A 26,300-nucleotide genomic window follows, 5' to 3' on the forward strand; every position below is an offset into this window, starting at 1 on the left:
ATGATGTACTCATTACTTAGCGACTATGTTAATATCACTGACTACGTTCAGTGTAAGACAAAGTGATCCATCGCATCATATTTTTCCTTTCCTTTTCAGTGCTGTTTAAGAGGAGCATATTATTTCATATGTATTAATTTTCAGTGTATAGCTTGTAGTCTCGCATTTAGTGAGCGACTACGGTAGGGCGGAGTGCAATTCATATGATGCTTAAGGTGCTGTTGAAGGTTTTTAGAAATCTTTTGTGGTCGCGTATTTTATGGTTAATGCAGAGTGGAGTGCCTTGCATACGCTGATTAAAGTGCTACAGAAATTTTCTATGAACTTTTTGCTGCACAAATCTGTTTGTTCGTTTAACATATGAACTGTACTCCATCCTACCTTAATCACTAACCAAATGCGAGTCAACTAAGAATACATTGAAAATTATAACAACATAACGATATCATGGTATGTGGACTCCGCTGAAATACACGTGAAACGGTATGCTTTGTCTTAGAGAGTACTGAAAAGAAATAAAAATTTATTGCACAACTATGACGGAACACTGTGCCTCACACTGAACATAGACAGTGATATTAATACAATAACAAAGTAATTTCTATATGTTAGACAACACCTCATAATAACATTCGTTGGGTAAATAACAGTTAAAATTACGATAACACCTGCTGTAAATGAGCCAGCGTGACACGCTGTGTAATCCAATAAGAACAAGTTTCCATTTGTCTATGTAATACAGTTCTCGCTTGGATCGTATCATGATGAATAACAAAGGTATATATATATACCTGGTTCTTTCATATTCTCGTATTAATAGTGTATATATATACACTTACACTCTTAATACGGGAGTATAAAAGGGCCAGTTTGACTTCAAAATAGTCAATTTCAGAGACTCTGGTAACAGAAGTGGCAAACGCCGTGACAACATGGCTGTCGCTTTCGAACTCGTAATGGAAAAGAATCCAATAAGATTGGATACATTTGCACATACCTTCCTTTCGACATTCCTTTCTACTGTTTTCACAGCAGCTATAAACCAGATGCCCCTCCTTTAGAGATGGTTTACACATACAGCACTTGTAACACATGCTACGTGTCTTACGCTTTCAGAGGCCCTTCTCCGGGTCTTAAGCTTTCAGAGGACCATAATACTGCAAAGCGTAGCTACTTCGGGAAACATTTTTTAACGTATATATGAGATACATTTACGTGTGACGACATAAATATAACTGCCCACACGAATCATATTTCACAATACAAGTCGATAAGTAGCTGCCATATAATCACTTTATCTCTGGCACGTTCATTATCTTCATTATGCACAACCAGTCATAAGAAATGTTCTTCTCCGTAATAAGTGGCTTTCCAAAATGGGCAAACCCTGAAACCAGTCAGCCGGTTCAGAAACACCAGCCTTAGTCTAAAGGAAAACCTCTTTTCTTCAATATTTGAAAGCTAAAAACACATGACCTATTGAAAATGTTTAAGTAATTATTCAGCTGCTGGCAAACTTTGGATAATGGTTACTGACGTGCCTCAAGATCCCATTTTAGAGCTCATCCTGTAAGGCCCTGTGGGAAATCTAATACCATGGAGGTGTACTGAGTCTAAGCACTGTGTACCAACAAGAAGGCCTATAGGACCCAATATTGTCTTAGAGGAAAAACATCTTCATTCACAACAGAGAAAGTGTTTTCCAAGTCAGGTACAGCCGCAGTTACCACTTTTCTTAAACCACATGTGGCTAGCCAGCGTCTAGACACAAAAGAATACCACTCGATGTATCCGCGCCGTCGACGCGTTCTCCTATCGAATTCGGGGAAAGCTGGGCCGTGTTGTTTACCCCGTAGAGCTACCCAACTTCTCGTCAGCCCAGCGATCGCCGCAGGCCGTTGTTTGCGCAACCGTACTGCCCGCGGCGCGGCGAGGACGCTTTGGGTGTGTGTGTGTGTGTGTGTGTGTGTGTGAGGACGGCTCGCGTGCCTGGCTGCCGTTAGCCCACTCCCCCGCACCCGTGTTCTTCCTCCTCCCCTTCCCGGCGCTCCGGCTATCGCATCCCATCATCAGCTCCTAAATCACCGACTCTGTGCGGCGATGGCCGGCGCCGCCCCCGTGTTGCTTCTGAGGACGCCTCGCCGCCAGGGCGCGGTGCGGCGTTCGGTGGCCGATCGCACGCCCACACTCGACGCATTTACTGCACTCTTCATGCCCAACAGGACACAGCGTAGTAACGGAAACAGAAGCTAGTGGAGACACGGGAACGCTTACGTGTAATACGGACAGAATGACAGCAAAATAGATCCACGAAACTACCACTCCCCATCACTGCCTGTTTCAGAATTGATGGTTTACGTCAAAGAGAGAGTTAAGTCCACTTCAGTCACACTAGAATACAACATATGGTAGTTCGTAGCTAGTACAAAGCTGTACTGTAGTAAAGAGTGAGAACTATTGTACTGTCAGCTTCACAGCTCATGCATCCAAATTGCTGGCAATAATGCTATACAAAAGATTTGAAAAGAAGGTTGACGATCTGTTACGTGACGATCAGATTAGCTTTAAGAAAGGTAAAGGCACCAGAGAGGCAGCGCTGACGTTGCACTTGATAATGGAAGTAAGAGCAAAGAAAAAGAAGGCTCCAAGAAAACGGATCCGACAATGTAAAATGGTGCAAGATGTTCCAGATTCTGAGAAAAATAGGTGTAAGCTATCGTGAAAGACGCTTAATATGCGACGTGCACAGTGGAAGAACAAGAACGAAGAGCTCGGATTAAAAAGGGAGTTAAGGCAGGGATGTAGTCTTTTGCCATTGCTGTTCAATCTACACGTTGAAGAAGCAACGGCGAAAATAAAAAAAAAGGGATCAAGAGTGAGATTAAAATTCAAAGTGAAAGGGTATCAATGATAAGATCCGCCGATGACACTGCTATTCTCCGTGGAATGGAGCAAGAATTACAAGATCTACCGAATTGAAAGACCAGTATAATGAGTACAAAATATGGATTAAGAGTGTATCGAAGAAAGACAGAAGAGACCTCTGAGAAACTTAACACCAGAACTGTGGATCGAGAAGTAGACCAAGTTCAGAAATTCTGTTACCTACGTAGCTTAATTACTCATAACGGTCCGAGAAAGGATGGCATAAAAAACATTGTTGTTGTTGTTATGGTCTTCAGTCCTGAGACTGGTTTGATGCTGCTCTCCACGCTACCCTATCCTGTGCAAGTTTCTTCATCTCCCAGTACCTTCTGAATCTGCTCAGTGTATTCACCTCTTGGTCTCCCTCTACGATTTTTACCCTCCAAGCTGCCCTCCAATGCTAAATTTGTGATCCCTTGGTGCCTCAGAACATGTCCTACCAACCGGTCCCTTCTTCTCGTCAAGTTGTGCCACAAACTCCTCTTCTCCCCAATTCTACTCAATACCTCCTCATTAGTTATGTGATCTACCCATCTAATCTTCAGCATTCTTCTGTAGCACCACATTTCGCAAGCTTCTATTCTCTTCCTGTCCAAACTATTTATCGTCCATGTTTCACTTCCATACATGGCTACACTCCATACGAATACTTTCAGAAACGACTTCCTGACACTTAAATCTATACTCGACGTTAACAAATTTCTCTTCTTCAGAAACGCTTTCCTTGCCATTGCCAGTCTACATTTTATATCTTCTCCGACCATCATCAGTTATTTTGCTCCCCAAATAGCAAAATTACTTTACTACTTTAAGTGTCTCATTTCCTAATCTAATTCCCTCAGCATCACCCGACTTAATTCGACTACATACCATTATCCTCGTTTTGCTTTTGTTGATATTCATCTTGTATCCTCCTTTCAAGACACTGTCCATTCCGTTCAACTGATCTTCCAAGTCCTTTGCTGTCTCTGACAGAATTACAATGTCATCGCCAAAGCTCAAAGTTTTTATTTCCTCTCCACGGATTTCAATACCTACTCCGAATTTTTCTTTTGTTTCCTTTACTGCTTGTTCAATATACAGATAAAAAACATACTATATCTGTAAAAGAGGGCATTCCTGGCCAAGAGAAGTCTGTTAGTATCAAACGTAGGCCTCAATACGAAGACGAAAGTTTCTGAGGAATTACGTTTGGAGCACGTGCAGTTAGACTTGAGACTGTGGAAAAAGCGGAACACAAGAGAATCAAACCATTTGAGATGTGAAGATACAAAAGAATGTTGAAAATTAGTGGACTAATTAGGTAAGAAATGAGGAGGTTTTGAGCAGAAGTGGCGAGGATGGACAGTATGATAAGACTTCTATTATAGCATCAGGGTATAACAGCCGGCCGATGTGGCCGTGCGGTTCTAGGCGCTTCAGTCTGGAACCGCATGACCGCTACGGTCACAGGTTCGAATCCTGCCTCGGGCATGGATGTGTGTGATGTCCTTAGGTTAGTTAGGTTTAAGTAGTTCTAAGTTCTAGGGGACTGATGACCACAGATGTTAAGTCCCATAGTGCTCAGAGCCATTTGAACCATTTTTGTATAACGTCCAAGGAACGAGATGGGGCCGTAGAGAGTAAAAGCTGTAGAGGAAGTCAGAGATGCTGCAGGTAATTGAGGACGTAGTTTGAAAGTCCACCTTTGAGGTGAAGAAGTTGGCACAGGAGAGGAATTCATCACGGACCACATCAAACTAGTCAGAAGCCGAAAAAAATATAAACAATCAGCTTCGGAAGTAGGTTAATATCACCAAACCACTCCACGATCAAATTCTTCCACATTTTGCTGCAGCGAACTTTGGAACGGCTAAAAATAAAAATGTAGTGAAATACATAGTAGTTGAATATTAAAAAGCTTAGCGGTCATGAGCGAGTAAAACTTCCATACTTTATGTCGTACTTACTACACAGCTTTAATGAAGTAAACTACGGAATAACTGAACATCATCGTTCGTTGCAGCATTAAAATAAGAGTACACAGGGCGCTCTGGAACGCTGTAGATGATGGAGAACCACTGCCAGCCGTGTGATCCGCCACTGCTAAGGTACGTCACGGCAGTACAGTGTTGTGTTGTCCCAGTCGATTGTTTGGTATAAGCTCAGGACGACGGATCGATGTGCAGACGAGACAGGATGGCTGAAATGAGCTAAGGTGTTTGAAAGGGCCCACGCCCACACCGTGAATGATGTTGTCCAACATTTTGATGTATCAACACGGATTCTGCAACGTGTCCCCGAAGAATGGTGTAACATTCGTGGCCACGTAGCACGACGCAAGAACAGTGGTCGTAAAAAGATCCTTAACTACAGCAACCAGAGACGAGTAAGACGCCTCGTATATGACAAGGGGTTTCAAAGTCGACTTGAAGTGCGCTTGTCATTGAACTGAGTTTCATATAAGCAAATTTACAAGTGAATATTGCGAGGGGAATTGCATGCATCAAAATACTCTGAAAAGTCCTAAATAAACTCCGACTTGTTTCAAGTTCACTCCGTACCTTTTCTTCAACTACTATTTTTGTTGTTATCAGGCTTCTGTTACTCGCATTGCAGATTTTTGAAGCTGCTAAAACTGTAAGTTGTTCGACTCACTCTAGAAACAGTTGCAACATAGCCAAGAAGACTATAATATGTGCCAGTAAGAGCACGAAAATTTTTTGGGCATTTCGTATACGGAAAGTTCTTGAAATAGAGCACAACTGGCGTAAAAAATAAAAATAAAAAAGAACGTCAGAGATGTAGATTTAGCGTATTGGAGCAGGGTGCCGTCAGGGAGACTGAAGGGGGGAAGTGCTAATCCACAAGACCTAACAGTGCTGGTGATATGCCCTGGAAATGGGAGGGGAGAAAGGTGGATGGCGCAGTAGAAGGTGTACAAAATTGCTGGCTGCAAGCAGCAGAAAGCGAGGGGCAGAGGTGGATCATTAACAACTAGATAGACGAGGTCAGGCGCAATCGCTGCTTTCGTCCGCAGGCCGAAGGAGGGCAGGGGAAGACACGATTCCTCAGGAAGGAAAGTGGAGCGATGCCCTGTCTGAGATATACGAACAGGTCCGCGCGTTGCTATCGACACGCGCAGGTAGATATTTGCGGGCAGTATTTCTCCGTAAGCTTTGTTTCGCAGTTTACGAAGTATAGAAAAATGAAGCTACCAGTTATAACACATGGAATGCGTGCCTATGTATAGAAACCATGTCGGCTAAGAAAGAAGAGACAGAAAAAGTAACTGTTGCACCGGCTGTTAATGAGGAAATGTAATGGATTTTGGTCCAAATAATCGATTTTTCAAGAATATTATTTTCTTGATCTACTCAGTTTAATACATGTTGTTTGTGAATTTTGTCGTGATAGCAGATTTAGAAATGTCTTTAAATTGATTAACTCTGCACTGGCGGCCACTCGTACCTTTTCCGACATTTGGGTTCAAAAAATGGCTGTGAGCACTATGGGACTCAACATCTTAGGTCATAAGTCCCCTAGAACTTAGAACTACTTAAACCTAACTAACCTAAGGACATCACACACACCCATGCCCGAGGCAGGATTCGAACCTGCGACCATAGCAGTCCCGCGGTTCCGGACTGCAGCGCCAGAACCGCTAGACCACCGCGGCCGGCGACATTTGGGAAACTGCTTGCTTCAGCGGAATTTTTGTCAGTGTGAAGGCTATTTTCTTTCTATATCTTTGGTTGACATCTATAGCACTGGCTGATATCTATATCCTTGCCTGAAAACTTTCTTCAATGTGTTTTATTTATGTTTATGTTAGCAGGTTGAAGGTTGAATTCCCAAACCATTACGTGGAAGTCAAGATTTATGCATAATGGTTGGTGGAGAAACTGTGTTTAGGAAACGGAGGTTTCATAGAAATCGGCTTACTAACGAAAAAGTGGAAACAGCACGAAATGAAGAACATAAGCTCTCAGCTTCAGCATCGAAGCTTGGGACAGGAGAATTCTACAGGTGCGTGAATGATGTTGATATGAGTTCCACTAGATTCAGACTTATTGATTTAGAGGTTCTCTGCCAGACTACAAAGTTTTCATGTCCATGTGTTATCTGTGAAAATACAGAATGCATGAATGTTGTTGAAGAAAAAAGAGTGGGAATAGATTGTGACTTTTAAATTAATTCGTAATTGGTGCGGCTATAAATTTTCATTTTCCTCCTCCAGTAAACTGACACTGGTACCTATGAATGCAATTTTAGGTTATCATATGCTTTGAGATGTCTTGGGCAGGGCAGGAAAGGACGTAATTGATTGTGTGGTTTTCTGAACATATCTCCACCTTGTGAAAGGTTTGAAAAAATAAATAAAGAAATGTCTGATGCTGTATGCGCTACTGCCAAAGTTTCTGCGATGAAAGCAGTGGAGGAATTGGTGGAAATAAATCAAAACGGAATAGATCCCGAGATAGATATTAATGACAGTGAATCTCCTACAAATGTTACTTACCTGCGGGTGTGTTTAGATGGGACCTGGATAAAAAGGGGTCACATATCTCTGTATGGAGTTACATCTGTTATCGGTATTGACTCAGGTAAAGTTTTATATGTCGAAATTTTGTCTAAATGCTGCCACCGGTCTCCAACAAGGAAAATGTCCAACAATGAAGGCAGTGAGAAACTGTGGCAAAAAAAGCATGCAGTAGTATGCTCTAAAAATTATAGTGGCTCAAGTGGAGGTATGGAGGCTGCTGCAGTTGTGAGGATGTTCTTAGGTAGGCTTACTCTGAAAGAAATTGATTCTCTTCAGTTATTTTATGCGAGAGCTATAAGGAAAAACACACATAATTTAGAGGCAATGAGGCGTGCCGTGTGGGCAGTTTTTTTCCACAAACTATCCACTGACCAAACACCAATGCACAATCTGCGTCCGAAAGATGATTGGTGTAAGTTCAACAACAGAAATGAGACGTTTTAACATAAACACTCATTATCATAACCTGTTATGAATGCAATTAAGCCCACATTCAGGGTTCCTGCAAACCCTGATTTATTGAGGAAGTGTCTTCACGGAAAGACACAAAATGCAAATGAAAGCCTCACTAATTTAATTTGGATTAGATGGTCATAAAGAACATTCTGCGGACTTGAAGAACTCAAAATAAGTGTCTATGATGCAGTTTTGCGTTACAGTAGCGGAAATAATGGCAGAATTGAAGTGTTGAAATGAGTTGGTATACATCCTGGTGTGTTTACAACAAAGCATTTTACACCACCGACGAGAGCAGTGTCAAGAAAGCTAACAGATTAGTGTCCTGCCTGCAAATACAGGTGAGGCAGATTCAAAGAGGAGAGAAGAGAAACCTGGAGGATGAGGAGTATCAGTACGGAGGATTTTAAAACTGAGGTAAGCTAACTACATGTAGAAGTATTAGAAGAAAATCTTTGAATCTCATTTTATCTGTTTTACATTTTTTACGTTATGAGAAGCTTTTTCTCAAAAATTATATGTGCTAATGCTGTGAAATTTTCAGGAATTGTTCGCAACTTAATTCTGTCTCCCTCGAACTAAAAAAGTGTGAGATCCTGCAATTACATTCTGATTTTTGGATGATTGTGTGTAGAAAAAAGTTAATTTTGGATGTGCAAAATTAAAAACTCTGTTAATGATACAATTTGTGTCATAAATTAACAACTGTAGTTCAGTGGTCTTATAACCTCCTCAGAACACTGGAATAAAATTTTCAGATTAATTTCATGATTAGGTTTTGAGTTATGGCTTTTTATAAAAAAAAGACAATAACATGTTGCAAATTCAAATTTTTGAACAAGTATTAATCCTGCATATTTTATTATATCTTTCTGCTAAAACACAGCTCTTTTGTTTTACACATGCAACATTTTAGATTTTTACATTAATAAACAAGACTGTAATGATTTTTTAAATAAATGTTTACATTTTCCCTTACATCCCCCCATTATTCCCAGGACTGATGAACCACACGTGGCAGAACAGTACGTTATATTTATGTTAACGAAGATGGAGAGGAGAGTTATGAATTTTGTTTCTTCACTTGAAAATGTCAACTATCTGCTGAAAATAAATACCGATAGTTCACGATTAGCGGCGCTGGAAAAAAGTGTGACCTGAATAGTAAGGAATAAAGCAAACAGTTTTATAAGACATTCTACGACAAAAAAAGACGCACCACGATGGAATTGTCCGAACGGCAAAGAAATCGGTAAATATGACGTAAATGTAGAGACAAAGAAGTGATTACAATTTCAAGGAAATTGGATGATTTATTCAACAGAAAGAGCCTTACAAACGGAGAAAATCGATAATACCCCGCCTTTGGTCGTTATGCAGGCAGTTATTCGGTTTGGCATTGATGACAGTGTTTTCGGCTGCCTTCCTGACCGATATTGCTTCAAATTCTGTGCAATCGGCGCGTTAAGTAATCAAAATTCTGAGATGGTTCTAGGTTCACTGCTTATCGGGGCTCATTTAGAAGCAGGACTCATCACTGAAGACAATTATACTCCAGTGAATGACATTCCAAATTGAAGACGTGGTTGCAGGCACCCCGGACAGTGGTGGGATGTCAACATGCATCCCACCTTTGCCAGGAAAGTCGCCGGATCAATTGAGAAGGTAGTGTGTATTATGGGGCCCTTCAACAACCTCGTAGTGTTCACGACCTAACACGCCAGTTGTACGGAATTAGGCATCATATCCACTCTATCTACTCTATCTCTTTTTGATTAGTAATCAAAACGTCCTCGGTCCCTGTTTCGAAATACGCCACAGCTTAAATTTTGATTGATAATCAGCATTGACGGCTGGAGATTTCCGGCACAAGAAGTCAGCCTCATTCTGCCAACGGCCTTGTCAAAGAGGGCGGAGGAGCGGACAGAGGTTCAAGGCGCTCTCTTGCTCTTGGGGTGGGAAATTGCCCCTAAAGGCGGAAGAATCAGATCTAATCCACGGCATGAGGATGCAAAAGGCAATAGAAATTAGAGACACATAACTTGTATCCACGGCACATGTGGCCCGAAATTGAAAAAGTGTTATGATAACCTCTCCATTGACAAAAGATTCCGGGATAGTCCCCCATTCGGATCTCAGGGAGAGGACTGCCAAGGGGGAGGTGACCACGAGAATCAGAGTGAATAATCACCTAAAGGATTTCAACTATTTGAGAGTTCATAAGTGGCAGTGCCTGGCTGTTGGTGGTGTACAACTTTTTGTCGACCAGGTACTAGATATTTCAATAGGTGAGAGATCTACAGGAGATGGTGGACAGGACAACAGTCGAACTCTTCTGTATCAAAGTAGGTGATATCACAAGCAACATGCTGTCTTGTAGAAAGAGGACATCAGGGATACCTCGAAGATACCCGTTTTAACCAGTCATAAACGTAACAGCTGTTGTTCAAATTACCGGCTCCGCGCACCAGAGGTGATTGTGTTGGACACCCAGTGGCACTCTATACCGTCATGCACTATGCTGGCCCGGTTTGACGTTGACGAAGGCATTCTGGCAAAGCGCATTTCTCGTGAAACCTACACAAATGGATATATTCATCGTGATGTTTAACGTAGACCCTGGACTCGTCTACGAAAGCTATATGGTGCCAGTCCTGTTGGTGTTTTCGTCGGGTGCACCAACGTCGGTGAGACTCTCTGCTGCCGCCTCGAAGTAAGCCGCAACAACAGCCACTGTGCTAACAGTCAGTGGTTTTCCAGATGTCGCACTGTCCTTGCGGAGACTTGCCTTGCTGCCAACAACACCATTTACTGACTAAAGATATGTGGCGTAGCTACACCATACTGCACTGCCGAGTGAACAATTTATCTGTCTTCTCGAGGGTAATCGCATGGGGCTGCTTAGTAATGCATGGGGTTGAGTATGGCCCTTCCGACCAAGCAACTTTATGTACACTTGACAGTCGTGCGATCCTGATCAATATGACCGATGCTGCCACTGTTGAGTTCGGACACATGCTAGTACAGACTTCATACACCAGGAACAACACGCTGTCCTCACAAACAACAAACATTCAGTCGTGAAGTCTGTATGAGGGAATCACTGATTAATCTTTCCTTATCTACAGAGTACAGGTAGAATTAATTGGACCTACATTGCGCTGATGCGCTGGTATGCTATCTTTTGCATATAAAAGCGTGCAGGATACTTCATACCAGTACGATATATGTTGCACGTTGCGTTCATTGGGATGGCCAGCAGCGTACAAACTTTGAGTCCAGACAAAGATTCAGGTAAAGGTAATCTTCGTTCATGTCTCTGTATGGTTCTGAAACGACAATGAGAGGGGTAGAAACAGAACGATGGTGTTACAGGAGGCATCATCAGATGGGTTTATCAAGTAAGGAATGATGTTGCGTCCACTTTGTGCTCCACAGATAATGTAAAAACAGATTATTAGAAAAGAATGAACAAATGCCAGTTCTTTAGTACAGACAAAATGTGAAAGAGACAAACACTTCACACATGTCACTTCATAGACGAAGGTTGAAAGATTCATGTTTGCACAGACACTGTATCAACCTGAGCATCATGCGTTGCTCGAGAAACATCGGAACGTTAGACCGTTTCATTTTAAATACGAATCAAAAACGCCCGGTTTATTGAATAGACGGGTTCAACGATTCGAGTTCTATTATCTTGAATAGTAACCGCCGCAGGAGTGACAAAATCTCTATTTTCTATGTACCCCACAGAAAAGAATTGCAAGGCTTGAGATCTGGTGATCTGAGAGGCCGAAAGCAAAGAACAAGATCTTGTTGTCCACCGCTTCCAATCCAACATTGTAGGACAATGTCGTTAAGATAGTGTCAAACCTCAAGGCCAAAGTGAGGCTGGGCGCCGTCATGCATAAAAATGAAGTCAAGGGGTCTCCGTGAAGCTGAGTAAACGACCATTTTTGCAACCTGTCCAGGTATGACATACCTGTCGCAGTATACTCTGTAAAACAGAGAGGTCTATATACTTTGTGGATAGAAACGGCAGAAAACACATTAAGTTTCGCTTAGTCTATTCCATGTTCGGCGACGACGACAGGATACTCACGTAATGGCGATTTACTTTACCTGTTAGATGAAACGTCGATCCATTCGAAAACAAGAGTTGTTCCTAAAAAGTGTCTACTGCCATGTTCTGGAGAATTGAAATCGTCGCCGGGACGCAATGTTGCAGTAACTGCAACTTGTAAGGCCTTATATGCAGGTGTCGCATCAGGACACGCCAAACCGTTGTTTGACGAATTTCTTGATCTGCCGGCCTTCTTGACTTTCGAGGACTTCTCATCTCGGATACATTCGATATTTTCATCGACATTCGAGGTCGACCAGTTTTCTTCCCTTTCCATATCCAACGTACTTCCAACAAATTTCTGTACCAATCGTAAGTCCGCTTGTAATGAGGTGGCTTCTTGCTGAACGGACGGAAAAATTCACGTTGCCATTGAACAATGTATTGACTTCGCGCAAATTCCAACACACAAGCCGGCCGCGGTGGTCTCGCGGTTCTAGGCGCTCAGTCCAGAACCGCGCGACTGCTACGGTCGCGGTTCGAATCCTGCTTCGGGCATGGATGTGTGTGACGTCCTTAGGTTAGTTAGGTTTAAGTAGTTCTAAGTTCCAGGGGACTGATGACCACAGATGTTAAGTCCCATAGTGCTCAGAGCCATTTGAACCAACCAACACACAAATCGATTGCTCTTGTGGTGTAGTCATCTTATTGCTACATTCTAACAACAGCGCAGCTGTGTCAAAACTTTGAACTTTTCTCTATCCGTTGACATGAACAATGTGTTTCTGTCTTTTATAGTTTCCCCGCTATAAGCAATTGAAGTCTGCTGTTTCCTTTTGAATCTCGCCGTATTATCAAAAAACTATCACAGCTATACAATCTGTTTCGTTCTAAATGATCTTTAGGCAACAATGAAACCCCAGCAACAGACTTCGTAACATAAATCTCAATAAGTGGCAGAAATACAGTGACAACGGCCAATTGGTTCAAGTGGCTCTAAGCACTATGAGACATAACACCTGAGGTCATCAGTCCCCTAGAACTTAGAACAACTTAAACCTAACTAACCTAAGGACATCACACACATCCATGCCCGAGGCAGGATTCGAACCTGCGACCGTAGCAGTCGCGCGGTTCCGGACTGAAGCGCCTATAAACGCTCGGCCACCGCGGCCGGTGGCCAATTGGTACCACTTTGCGAGAACTATTTGCGAAGACTGTTGACGATGTTTCGATGACACATGAAGATGTTCATTTACAACGAAACCAAGTGTGGCGTAAAAATTGCACCTGAATTGCAGCTTTGGTGTTTTTTTTATTAACATTTGAATGACAGTGTCCCGCTTCGAGTCGATGAGAAAGAAAATTTGAAGTAAAGCTGTTGGAAGGGTGATTTCAACAACATAGTTCTTTACTAGTCTGCAAGGAATTTGAAATTTGCGGCACGTCGTCTTTTCCGCTTCCCCTGCTGGCCGCAGCAACGCTGCCCTGGCGCTGGTCTTCTGCCAGAGGGTGAGGTCGGCGGTGTAATTACGACAGCTGGTGTCGCTCTGAGGTGATCTGAGACGGTGCGAGGTGGAGGAAGGCAGCCACCTGCACGCCATCTCTGAACAAGTAACTCATCCAAGGATCCAGCGCCGACGCTGCCGTGGAGCGACCAGGAAGAATGCGACACGCCGCCAGCTGTCAACGCTGGGTATGGATGGGTCTAGGGGCGAAGGCCCAGGATGTTGGTAGGAGGAGGATGGACTTGGAGGTGTTGGCTATGACTTTCGCCTCTGCCAGGAGCTGTGGGTATAGCACCTGGCGAATCTGGAGGTGGCACCGTGTTTGATGTGTAGCGAAGGACTGACTTGTTTGGATGGGGTTAACAGACCTTAGTTGTCATGGTGGATCACAGTTTGAATCAATTAGTTGGTAGACTACAGCATAGGAAGTCAGTTGAGAGCTGGTGTGCTGTGGAGACGCTCGACGCTGGGTGTGGCCAAGCCGTTATGGACACAACAGACGAGGAAGACGGTCGGTGTCTTTCCGCCGCTATAGCGAGAGAGAACGGTGGCTCCAGGTGGATATGCAGATCAGTGGTATTCGTTACTACAAGAGAAACGAATCACATATAATCGATACATTAGGTAAGTTACGGCACTACATTTTTGATTTAATTTTGTCTTCATGGAACCATTTAAATTTATTACTTTTGTACATTACTCATTTTCAATAGTTAATTTTAGAAATACAAATACATATTTTCCTTTAATGTTGCTAGCCACTCGTACCACTTTCGTTAACTGGCACAGTATTTTATCCATCCTCAGCAACTGTAGTCGTATATAACGAAATAATAAGCAAACGATTGCACAAAAGAAATTTAATTTCCTTATTGGTTTCGGAATGTGAGTGCCCTTTTTCAGAAGGCTGTGCAGGGAAATACATTACAAATTAGTAGAAGTCAGATAAGAATACTAAAATTAGGGGCGAAAAGTTTCAAAACTTTTAAAATTTAAAGCTGAGAAATATACCTCCGCTCCAGCTCCTTAGCTAGCTTTCACAGATTATGGCAACCCTCTACATCAACATAAGATAATTAAATAAAAGGAGCTAGTTAAATTCTTATGGTTGTCATGTATGTAAGAAAACTTCTGTTTTCAGATTTGTAGTTGCTATTTAACACTCATTCATTATATTTACCTACTATTTTCATACACTGGACTCGCATTCGGGAGGACGACGGTTCAATCCCGTCTCCAGCCATCCTGATTTAGGTTTTCCGTGATTTCCCTAAATCGTTTCAGGCAAATGCCGGGATGGTTCCTTTGAAAGGGCACGGCCGATTTCCTTCCCCATCCTTCCCTAACCCGAGCTTGCGCTCCGTCTCTAATGACCTCGTTGTCGACGGGACGTTAAACAACACTAACCTAACCTAACCTACTATTTTCATATATTCATCTTTTCTTCTCAATAAGATAGATGCTCATGATACAGGTTTACTATTGCTAATAAGTGACATTTCACTACGCAGAACCTTTCCTGTTGCACACTGAAAGTGACCTCCTTCACTTACTGTAGGCTGGAGTATGGGGTACGTGAAACACGTTTGGTTAAGAAGAAAATAATAATTCAGTTCATGTACTTGACAAACAACTGAGGAAGAGAAGATGGAAATATTAACAGTATTAAAGAAACACCGCACACTGCATTCATAAAAGTTCTTTACTCCAACCGACGAATAAAATTGAATTTTCTCATGCTGAGATATGAGAAGAAGCTATCTCTTGTACGATGTAAAAACTTACAAAAGCCAAGATTGCATAAGTCGTTATTTACAAACAACCGGTTTTAGCAGACTTCTCGGTCATCTTCTGATCTTTAAAAGTTTGTGTTATAAAATATGTTAATTTTTAGCTGGACCTCACGCCAAGTTGTAGTGTAGGTAAAGTGTGGTTCGTAATGTAAAAGTTTGTCATTAATAAAACATTGAAAATCGAGAATCATCTTGTTTACTTGGCCCTGGCCATATGCCCAGAACTCACAGATAGTTGCTTCGTCATAGAAAACATAGTATACAATAAAGTTCAGACTAGCATATTCGTTATCATTAGCTGGACATGCTCTAACCATGGCCATATCCACAAGACGCTTCTCGATTCTAAATCTTTTATTTATGACAAATCTTTGTAATATACGCTACATTTTATCCACATGGCAATCTGGCGTGATATCCAACTCAAAATGAACACATTTTATAACATAAATTATTGAAGACCTGATGATGAATGGAATGTTTGTCGAAACATATTGTTTGTAAATAAAGAAAGCTGCGATATTGGCTTCAGAAAGTCTTTACCACGATGAGAAAGACGTGAAACTCTCCGTGTGGACTTACTTTTTCGTCTGCAAACTTCACAATGCAGTGTTTGAGAAGTAATTCTTCGTTGGAAAACAACATTCACTTTGAGATAAGTAGGACTGTTTTAGATGATTCTTCAGCTTGATGTTTCAATAGACGAGCAAACCTTTTGCAGTCCATTTTGTTCTGTGGACCAAGAAACGTAGATAAATAACACACACGCAAACACACACGGCGATCCAAAGACACAACGTAGCGGGGAAAACATGCTGCGAGAGCTTTCTTCCAGGACGGGCCTTGAAGAGGCGGACGGATAAGCACTGCCCGGCCAAGTCAACATCGAAGACAGGAACCGAACTAAAAGCCACCCAACTTATTTCATCATATTTTTACTCTCCTCCCGGCGGGAAGTTGGTCCTTGAGGAGCTTTCAAGAAATAAACCCTCTCACGAATCCAATCATTCACAGGCCCCTGTGTGTGTGTATAAAGGGCCCGCCGGCGGCCGTGCAGGTCGGTCCGTCTGGGAGCGCAGCGGCTGAGCCACGCAGCTGGAGAGCAGGGCAGGGGAGAGGGTGGGAGAGGATTTCTCACGGCTTTCGCGCTCCGCTCCTCTTCCTGCCGCCGCCGCCACTCTTTTATTTTCGGTTCGCGTACACAGCGAGACTGACGTCGCCCGCCGTTCCGCGGCGAGAGGAAGCGGCGAGTGGTCCTGGGGGGACGCGCCAGCCCCACGGCCCGCGGCTGGCCCGTTTCGTCATGTGCTCACGAGGCGCGCCGCCCGCCGCACATACAAATTGCAGACGTCTGGCCTCTCGCCCCGGGGCGGCCCACCCCCGCAGCGGGTTTTGCGGCCTCTCGGCCGTAACTCGGGGCGGTAAATAAATTTCGAGGGTCAGCGCGTGACTTGCCATGCAGGTAGCCGGCCGCAGGGGCACTGCCACCGCGCTCCGGGCGCCAGAGACACTTTGCGCGGGGCGATTTCCCCTCTGAGTGCAGGTATAGCGAGGGCGTACCAAGTGGCAGCTCAGCAGAGGATCGTTCATTACGCCGTTGCCGCCAATTAATACTGAGCACGCCTCTGTCACTCTTTCTTCCGCCGCTAATAACAACAGTCTACATATCTGGAAGTTTTCAAGGCAGATAGATCGTTTCACCATATTTCAGACGTCCATGTGGGACCACAATACTTTTTATCCGCCATCTCGGCTGATAATCGTACAGCCATCTTCAGCGCGAGTCTGTGAAAGAATTAATACACGATTACTGGCGCCTTAGAGAAAAAAATCCAACATTTGCCATTTTACTGAAATATTTCAGTTTCTTTTAAAGACATTGAAATGCTGAACAAGCAATGCTTTCGTTGACATGTCAACTTACAATGGACATGTCTTTCGTTGCTCGATTCATAAGTACAACCTGCTAGTACCGGCTTTCTTTGAAGCAGTGCAGCCGATCGCGGTGGCCGAGCGGTTCTAGGCGCTTCAGTCCACAACCGCGCGACTGCTACGGTCGCAGGTTCGAATCCTGCCTCCGGCATGGATGTGTGTGATGTCTTTAGGTTAGTTAGGTTTAAGTAGTTCTAAGTCTAGGGGACTGATGACCTCAGATCTTAAGTCCCATAGTGCTCAGAGCCATTTGAATCATTTTTGAAGCAGTGCAGATTTTTAGATTTTTTCCTCAAATGGGAGTTATTGCATAACAATGTATTCCTGACAACTGCAGAGAGCGGAAGGGTATTTACAATTTGTACATAGACCAGATGGCTGTAATAAGGGTCGAGGGGCACGAACGGGTAGCAGTGGTTGAGAAGGCAGTGAGACAGGCTTGTAGCCTATTCCCGATGTTATTCAATATGTATATTGAACAAGCAGTAAAGGAAACATAAGAAAAACTTGGAGCAGGGATTAAAATCCAGAGGGAAGAAATGAAAACTTTGAGGTTTGCCGATGACATTGTAATTCTGCCAGAGACAGCAAAGGACTTGGAATGGGTAGCATCTTGAAAGGAGGATGTAAGATGAACATAAACAAAAGCAAAACGAGGTTAATGGAACGGGGACGTATTCGAATTAAATCAGATGATGCTGAGGGAATCAGTTTAGGAAATGAGACGCTATTTTTTAAAGTAGCGCATGAGTTTTGTTGTTTGAGAAACGAAATTACTGATGACGGTCGAAGTAGGGGGATATAAAATGTACACTAGGAATGGGAAGAAAAGCATTTCTGAAAAAGAGAAGTCTGTTAATGTCAAGTATAGGCTTAAGTTTTGGGAAGTCTTTTCTGAAAGTATTTTTATGGAGTGTAGCCATGTGTGGAAGTGAAACATGAACGATAAACAGTTTAGACAAGAAGAGAATAGAAGCTTTCGAAATGTGGCGCTACAGAAGAATGCTGAAGATTAGATGGGTAGACCACGCAGCTAATGAGGAAGTACTTAACAAAATTGGGAAGGAGATAAATTTGTGGTACAGCCTGACTAGACGAAGGAATCGGTTGATAGGACACATTCTGAGCGTCAACGTATCACCAATTTTATATTGGTGGGAAGCATGGTGGTGGGGCGGGGAGGGGGGGGGGTAAAAGTCGTAGAGGGAGACAAAGAGATTAAGAGGGATGGCAGTTGCAGTAGTTACTCGGAGATGAAGAGGCTTGCACAGGATAGAGTAGCATGGAAGGCTGCATCTAACTAGTCTATGGAGAGAAGACCACAACAAACAACAACTAACTTGCGACAGGAGTATCTTTTTTCTCCCTTGTGCGCATTCTGTTTGTTGCATTCCTTATAAGCAACATACACACAGTGCTCAACATGCTCTGTGAGATGTGAAAATATACGGCGTTTTACAGGAAAGGAATAACGTCAGATGAAAAAGCTACTGACGAGGCTATGGGAAACGCTAAACGAGAAAGCCCCAAGTTCTACAAATCCTGATACCCATCAAGTTAGCGTTGGAAAAACTAAACGGTTCAAGTACCAAATCCTTCCAGGAAAATCTGTTGGTCAAAATACTGTAAGACAGCTTCCAGCTGTAGAAGAAGAAGCAAAAATTTTGAAAACGGTTGCGGTTTGCTGGAAACTATCTTTTTCAGCCAAGGTGATTATCGCATTGTAAAATACACAACAAAGAACTAGACAGAAAGTCAGCAACTTCTTAACAAAGTGCTTGAAAGTACTGACAGATTTTGAAGAATATCTGTTTCCCTTGGTGTTATTTAGCTCACAGCAGTGAAAAAGTAACAAGAGGTTGAATCTGACTGTGATTAGTAAAGCCGCTATAAAGCTGACCTTCGTTGTTCACGTAATGCCTTTATTTTGGAGTGTGGTACAATCTGTTTAATTAGTCCGCACTGGAAAATGTTTCGTTTCATGTTTATTGGTATTTATAATGTCTTAATAATAAAAAGAGAAATAGTTTACTTGATAAATGTAGCCTTGTATGAAATCTATTGCTAAAAAATGTAAAACTGATGTATGTCAGAGAAACTGTAACACTGGAATTATCGCGTGGCAACAAAAGGAGCGAACGATCGCGGTTATAACAACTTCACACATTACTATGGAGTAAACACCCTTTCGTCAGGGATATGACATCGGCAACAAGAGCGACAATCAAATACAAAATTTTATGCATCCAAGGCTGAAACACAGAAAGCGCTAGGCAGCAGATCTCAATTGTTTAATTATTGAAATGTTTGGCATGTGTTGGAATGCCCTTCTCCTCCTTTTCGTAGAGGCCTTAAACGTGCTCTTTCCACCTACATGTCCTTACCTCTGAATTTAACACTGGAATTACACTTGCACTCTTAATGCAGACACTTTCGCTATAGATTTTTTTTGTATATTTTCTGCAACCAATTCCCTGCACTTCCTACTTATTTCATCCGTCACTTATATTGCTGTAACCCCTTTTCTGAAATACTTTTGTACTTTCTTCTATCACCAATCAATTAATTTTTTTCTGTAACCCGAGATTTCTTCGCAGCTAATTTACTTGTATCTTACATTTGTTTGTCAAACTTCTGTGATTGCTTTTCTTAGACATGTTCATTATTTTTCAACACAGCCAAGTCTTGCGGTATTCATCATCACTGTATCTACAGCTTTAGAGAACTTCGAAAGGATATCACCATTGCTCAATAGTTCAGTACTTCACTTCAAAGTTAACTCTTCCAAACGATTCTCTTGAACTTTAGCCAACTCTTTATCATTATTAAATTCTGATTTAAAGCTACATTTACTCCTGGGTTTCCTTACAATCCACTATATGATTCCGGAATTTGTGTCTCACCATGCGTAATCCAGCTTAAATCTTGTGGTTTTTGAAGAGTGTATTCGCTAACAATAGCGGAAATTTGGTGTCCAATTAAGTTTGTGTTTCTCTTGCCTTGTTGCTACTACCGAATGCATATTCTCCAGTAACACGTTCTTCCATTCCTTGTCTACTAGAGTGTTCACATCCGCATGATCCTTAGGCGTTCATGTCCCTTTGCTTACTGTCTTACTCGTTCAGTGCGCTCATGTATTTTCTGTCTCTTCATTTTCCTGTCACTTCGTTTTCCGCTTACGACGTCGGCAAGTATGCTGCATAATTGAGGTAATGTTGATGCTGTTGGTCTACTGCCTATTTCAATAAGAATATTCCTGAATGAGATTTTCACTCTGCAGCGGAGTGTGCGCTGATATGAAACTTCCTGGCAGATTAAAACTGTGTGCCGGACCGAGACTCGAACTCGGGACCTTTGTCTTTCGCGAGAAAGTGCTCTACCAACTGAGCTACCCAAGTCCGACTCACCTCCCGTCATCACAGCTTTACTTCTGCCAGTACCTCGTCTCCTACCTTCCAAACTTTACAGAAGATTCCGTCGCAACGAAAAATTTCCAGCCCAAATCCTATATCATTTCGGTGACACTCTCTCCCATATTTCGCGATAATACAAAACGTGATGCCCTTCATTGAACTTTTTCGATGTACTCCGTCAGTCCTATTTGGTAAGGATCCCACACCGCGCAGCAGTATTCTAAAAGAACAAGCGTAGTGTAGGCAGTCTCCTTAGTAGGACTGTTACATTTTCTAAGTGTTCTGCAAATAAAACACAGCCTTTGGGTAACCTTCCCCACAACATTTCCTATGTGTTTCTTCCAATTTAGCCGGCCAGGGTGGCCGAGCGGTTCTAGGCGCTTCAGTCTCGAAACGCGAGACCGCTACGATCGCAGGTTCGAATCCTGCCTCTGGCATGGATGTGTGTGATGTCCTTAGGTTAGTTAGGTTTAAGTAGTTCTCAGTTCTAGGGGACTGATGACCTCAGGTGCTAAGTCCGATAGTGCTCAGAGCCATTTGAAACATTTTCTTCCAATCTAAGTTGTTCGTAATTGTAATTCCTAGGAATTTACGGACTTTGGATTTGATTGATTTATCGTGTTAACGAAGTTTAACGGGTTGCTTTTAGCACTCACACTTTTCGTTATTTAGTGCTAATTCCAAATTTGCGCACCATACAGGTATCTTTTCTAAATTGTTTCAAAATTTCTTTTGATCATCTGATGAATTTATTAGTCGATAAACGGCAGCGTCATCTGCAAACAACATAAGGCGGCTGTTCAGATTGTCTGGCAAATCGTTTATATAATTAAGGAACACCATAGGGCCTATAACAGTACCTAGTGGAGCGACAGACATCAATTCTGATTTACTCGATGACTTTCCGTCAATTACTACGAACTGCGACCTCTCTGACAGTAAATCACGAATCCAAGCAGATATTTGAGACGATATTCCATAAGCACGTAATTTCACTACAAGCCTCTTGTGTGGTACAGTGTCAAAAGCCTTCCGGAAATCCAGAAATACGGAATCGATCTTAAATCTCTTGTCGATAGTACACAATAATTCATGCGAATAAAGAGCTAGTTGTGTTTCACAAGAACGATGTTTTCTAAACCCATGTTGACTGTGTGTCAATAGACAGTTTTCTTCGAGGTAATTCATAATGTTCGACACAATATGTGTTCCAAAATCCTGCTGCATATCGACGTTAATGATATGGGCCTGTAATTAAGTGGATTGCTCCTACTACCATTCTTGAATATTGGTATGACCTGTGCAACTTTCCAGTCGTTGGGTACGGATCTTTCGTCGAGCGAACGATTGTATATGATTGTTAAATATGGAGCTAATGCATCAGCATACTCTGAAAGGAACCTAACTGTTATACAGTTTGGACCAGAAGAGTTGCTTTTATTAAGTGATTTAAGTTGCTTCACTGCTCCGAGGATATTTACTTCTACGTTACTCACGTTGGCGGCTATTCTTGATTCGGATTCTGGAATATTGACTTCGTCTTCTTATGTGAAGGCATTTCGGAAGGCTGTGTTTGGTAATTCTGCTTTGGCAGCGCTGTCTTCGATAGTATCTCCGTTGCTATCGCGCAGAGAAGGCACTGATTGTTTTTTTACCGCTAATATACTTCACATACGACCAGAATCTATATGGATTTTCTGCCAGGTTTCGAGGTTAAGTTTCGTTGTCGATACTGTTATAAGAATCTCGCATTGAAGTCTGCGCTAAATTTCGAGTTTTGGAAAAGTTCGCCAATCTTGGAGACTTTGCATCTATTTAAATTTGGCATTTTTTTTTCGTTGTATCTGGAACAGTGTTCTGACCCGTTTTGTGTACCAAGGAGGACCAGCTCCGTCGTTTGTTAATTTATTTGGTATAAATCTCTCAATTGCTATCTATACTATTTCTTTGAATTCGGGCCACATCTGGTCTACACTTATATTATTAATTTGGTATGAGTGGAGATTGTCTATAAGGAAGACGCCGAGTGAATTTTCATCTGCTTTTTTTTTTAATGTATATTTGTCGTTTATTTTTGGAGGATTTGGGGGTCACAATATTCAGTCTTGCTACGACAACCCTGTGCTGACTAATCCCTGTATCAGTTTTGATTCCCCGTTATCAACTTATGATTAATTGTTGCTAAGAGGTCAAGTGTGTTTTCACAATGGTTTACTATTCACCTGGGCTCATGAACTAACTGCTCGACATAAATTTCAGAGAATGCGTTAAGCACAATTTCGGATGATGTTTTATGCGTACTTCCGGAATTAAACTTGTATATTTGCCAACATATCGAGGGTAAATTAAAGTCATCACCAACTATAATCGTATGAGTTGGATATGTGTTTAAAATCAAACTCAAGATTTCTTTGAAACGTTCTGTGACTGTATCATCTGAATTGGAAGGTCGGTAAAAAGATCCAATTGTTATTTTATTCCGGTTGCCAACAATGACCTCTGCCCTTACTAACTCACGGGAACTATCTACTTCAATTACGCGACAAGATAAACTACTTGTGACAGCAAGAAACACGCCACCGCTAACCTTGTTTAGCCTATCCTTTCGGAACACCGTTAGGTTCTTCGCAAAAATTTCGGCTGAGCTTATCTCGGGCTTTATCCAGCTTTCAGTGCCTATAACGATTTCAGCGTCAGTGCTTCCTACTGGCGCTCGGAGCTCTGGTACTTTCCCAACACAGCTACTACAATGTACAACTATTATACCCATGGTTCCTGTATTTACGTTCTTTCTGGGTTCGGCCTATACCCTTTGTGACTGAAGCCCTTCTTGTGTTTTCTCGAGACCCTCTAACCAGAAAAACTTTCCAGTCCACGCCACACAGCCCCTTCTGCACGTGTAGCCGCCTCCTGTGTATAGTGGACACCTGACCTATTCAGTGGAACCCGAAACCCAACCACCGTTTGGAGCAAGTCGAGGAATGTGCAACCTACACGGTCCCAGAACTGTCTGAGCCTCTGATTCAGACCCTCCACTCGGCTCAGTACCAGTGGTCCGCAATCGGTCCTGTCGACTATGCCGCTTTCATCTTGCAAGCAAGGCTTGCAGTCTTTTCACTTCTGTTAGCCGCTCGAAACCAGAGAGAATATCTTATGATCCAAGGAACACACATCATTGGTACCGACGTGAGCAACCACCTGCAGTTGGCTGCACGCTGTGCTCTTCATGGCATCCGGCAGGACCCGTCTCACATCTGGAATGACTCCACCTGGTATGCACAGGGAGAGCACACTGATTTTCTTTCCGTTCTTGGCAGCCATGACCCTAAGGGGCCCCACAACACGCCTAACGTTGGAGCTCCCAACTATCAAAAATCCCACCCTCTGTGATTGTCCGGATCTTGCATGCTGAGAGGTGCCCTCTGAAACAGGACAGGCGACAGCATCTGGCTTAGCGACAGTGTCAGCCACAGTCAGCACCTGGAACCTTTTTGTCAGACAAACCGGAGAAGCCTTACGTGCGGCCTCCTGGAAAGACTTTAGCCGCCTGCTACGCCAAAGGGAGACCTCCCACTTGACCACAGTTGAGGGGTCAACCTCAGTGCGTGCAGTAACTGGGCTGGCCACCGGCGAGGACCGATCGGAGGACTCAGACGTGTTGGACGTCCGTTGGATCCCCACCGCCGGCCCACAACAGTGGTGCCCATCCACTGCAGCCTCAAGCTGCGTAACCGACGCCATCACAGCCCGAAGCTGAGAGCGAAGTGCCAGCAACTCGGCTCGCATCCGCACACAACAATTACAGTCACTGTCCATACTAAAGACCGTGTAAAACTAAACTTGCAGATAAAGGGACTATCGGCACGTGATGCGCAACTCTGCTGTAGACCCTGACGAAAACACAGGAACTGTGTTTAATAAATTAGATTAATGCGCAGAGATTCAGAAACCTAACTACCGAAGCACTCACGTGAAACTGAATAATTCGCGCCTGATTAGGAACCTGTACTGTCACAAAATCGGTTTACTTTTCGACGATGATAACAACACGAGAGCCGTGTCTGTTAGATATTCAATAAACACGCAGAAACTCAAGAAAGTAAACTAGTAAAGGACACAGATGATATTATAAAATTCGATCCTGGTTAGGAACTTGTAAAAGTCTCATAATCCGTTATTTGCCTGTTGCAGCGTCTGTCTCTGCCCGCTGCTCCTGCCTGACTGACTGAGTCTTGCGCTATATTTGTTTAATTTGAAGGTCAACTCTCAATACCTGCAGCAAGCGTCAAACCTCTGTAGGACTCTTCAGGCTTCACTACAATGCTTTAGCGTTGCGACTTTCCTCTACTCGTATACCCACGTCTGCTGTTGTACCCTCGTCTGCTGAACCCTCAACTGTCGTATTCCTATCACGAATGCGTAATGTGATATAAACAGTTCTTATCAGCCAGACAAAGGAATTTTGAATTCTTTCTTTCTTTTTTTCCGCGTAAACTTATTTTATTTCTCGACCGGACGCCATATTTAACAGCATTTCGAAATGCGTACTTAAGTAATATATACAAGACATTTTAGAAGAAATAGAGATTATTTAGGGAAGTAACAGTTTAGACTAACATTAGATATAACATTATTCCAAAAAATGGTTCAAATGGCTCTGAGCACTATGGGACTTAACATCTGAGGTCCTCAGTCCCCTAGAACTTAGAACTAATTAAACCTAACTAACCTAAGGACATCACACACACCCATGCCCGAGGCAGGATTCGAACCTGCGACCGTAGCGGTCTCGCGGTTCCAGACTGTAGCGCCTAGAACCGCACAGCCACTCCGGCCGGCTAACATTATTCCAGTTTTTAATTATTACAGAGGTATAGCTCCTTACAGAAATGCTTACGTAGATGCGAGAAAAGATTCGATTCATTTGTTGCTGTTCTATTTGCCGTGGGATTCTTATAAACTGTTATTTGTATGTTGAAGTTTATGTTCGGAAGTTGTGCTCGAGTTAACATATTTGAATATTTCATTCGCGCTCGTGAATTATGTGTTGACTAATTCAACTGTACGCTTTAATCGTGCTGCACGTATTTACAGATGATGAATATGCTGATATGGTATTTGTGTACGTTTTCTGTAATTAAACGCTGTTGATACTTGTAGAGAATGGGGTAGTGGATTTTCTAACCACAGATTAGGAGATTCAAAAGTGTTTACGCATGTTTTCTCTGAACTGCGTAAGACTGATGCACAGCCCAGAAACTATAGCATGTGAGCGCGTAAATGAATAGAGTGCGGATGAAGTATAAGCGACTATCCAGTAGCTAGAGCATGATTCTTCCACAGGCAAATGCACTACATGTATCGATGTTCCACATGCGAAGAACGTGGCAGACATTATCTATGCAAGGCTTCCGTTGTTTTTACACCGGATTCGGAATCAAGAGGGAGATGAAGGTAGACGACTGGAATTTTGTCGCTGGCTATTACCAAGTCTCCGAGAAATCCCATTAATACTGTTCACTGATGAGGCGACTTTCACTGGGGATTGTACAAGTGACGTACGTAACACACATCGGTGGTACTATAAAACCTACATGCCTTCGTGGACACATAATTTCAGCAAAACTTTTCTGTAAATGTGTACTGCAGAATGATAGACACTCATTTGATTCGGCCCGTTAT

The sequence above is a fragment of the Schistocerca serialis genome, chromosome 4 (assembly GCF_023864345.2).
Source record: "Schistocerca serialis cubense isolate TAMUIC-IGC-003099 chromosome 4, iqSchSeri2.2, whole genome shotgun sequence".
Taxonomy (NCBI): Eukaryota; Metazoa; Arthropoda; class Insecta; order Orthoptera; family Acrididae; genus Schistocerca; species Schistocerca serialis.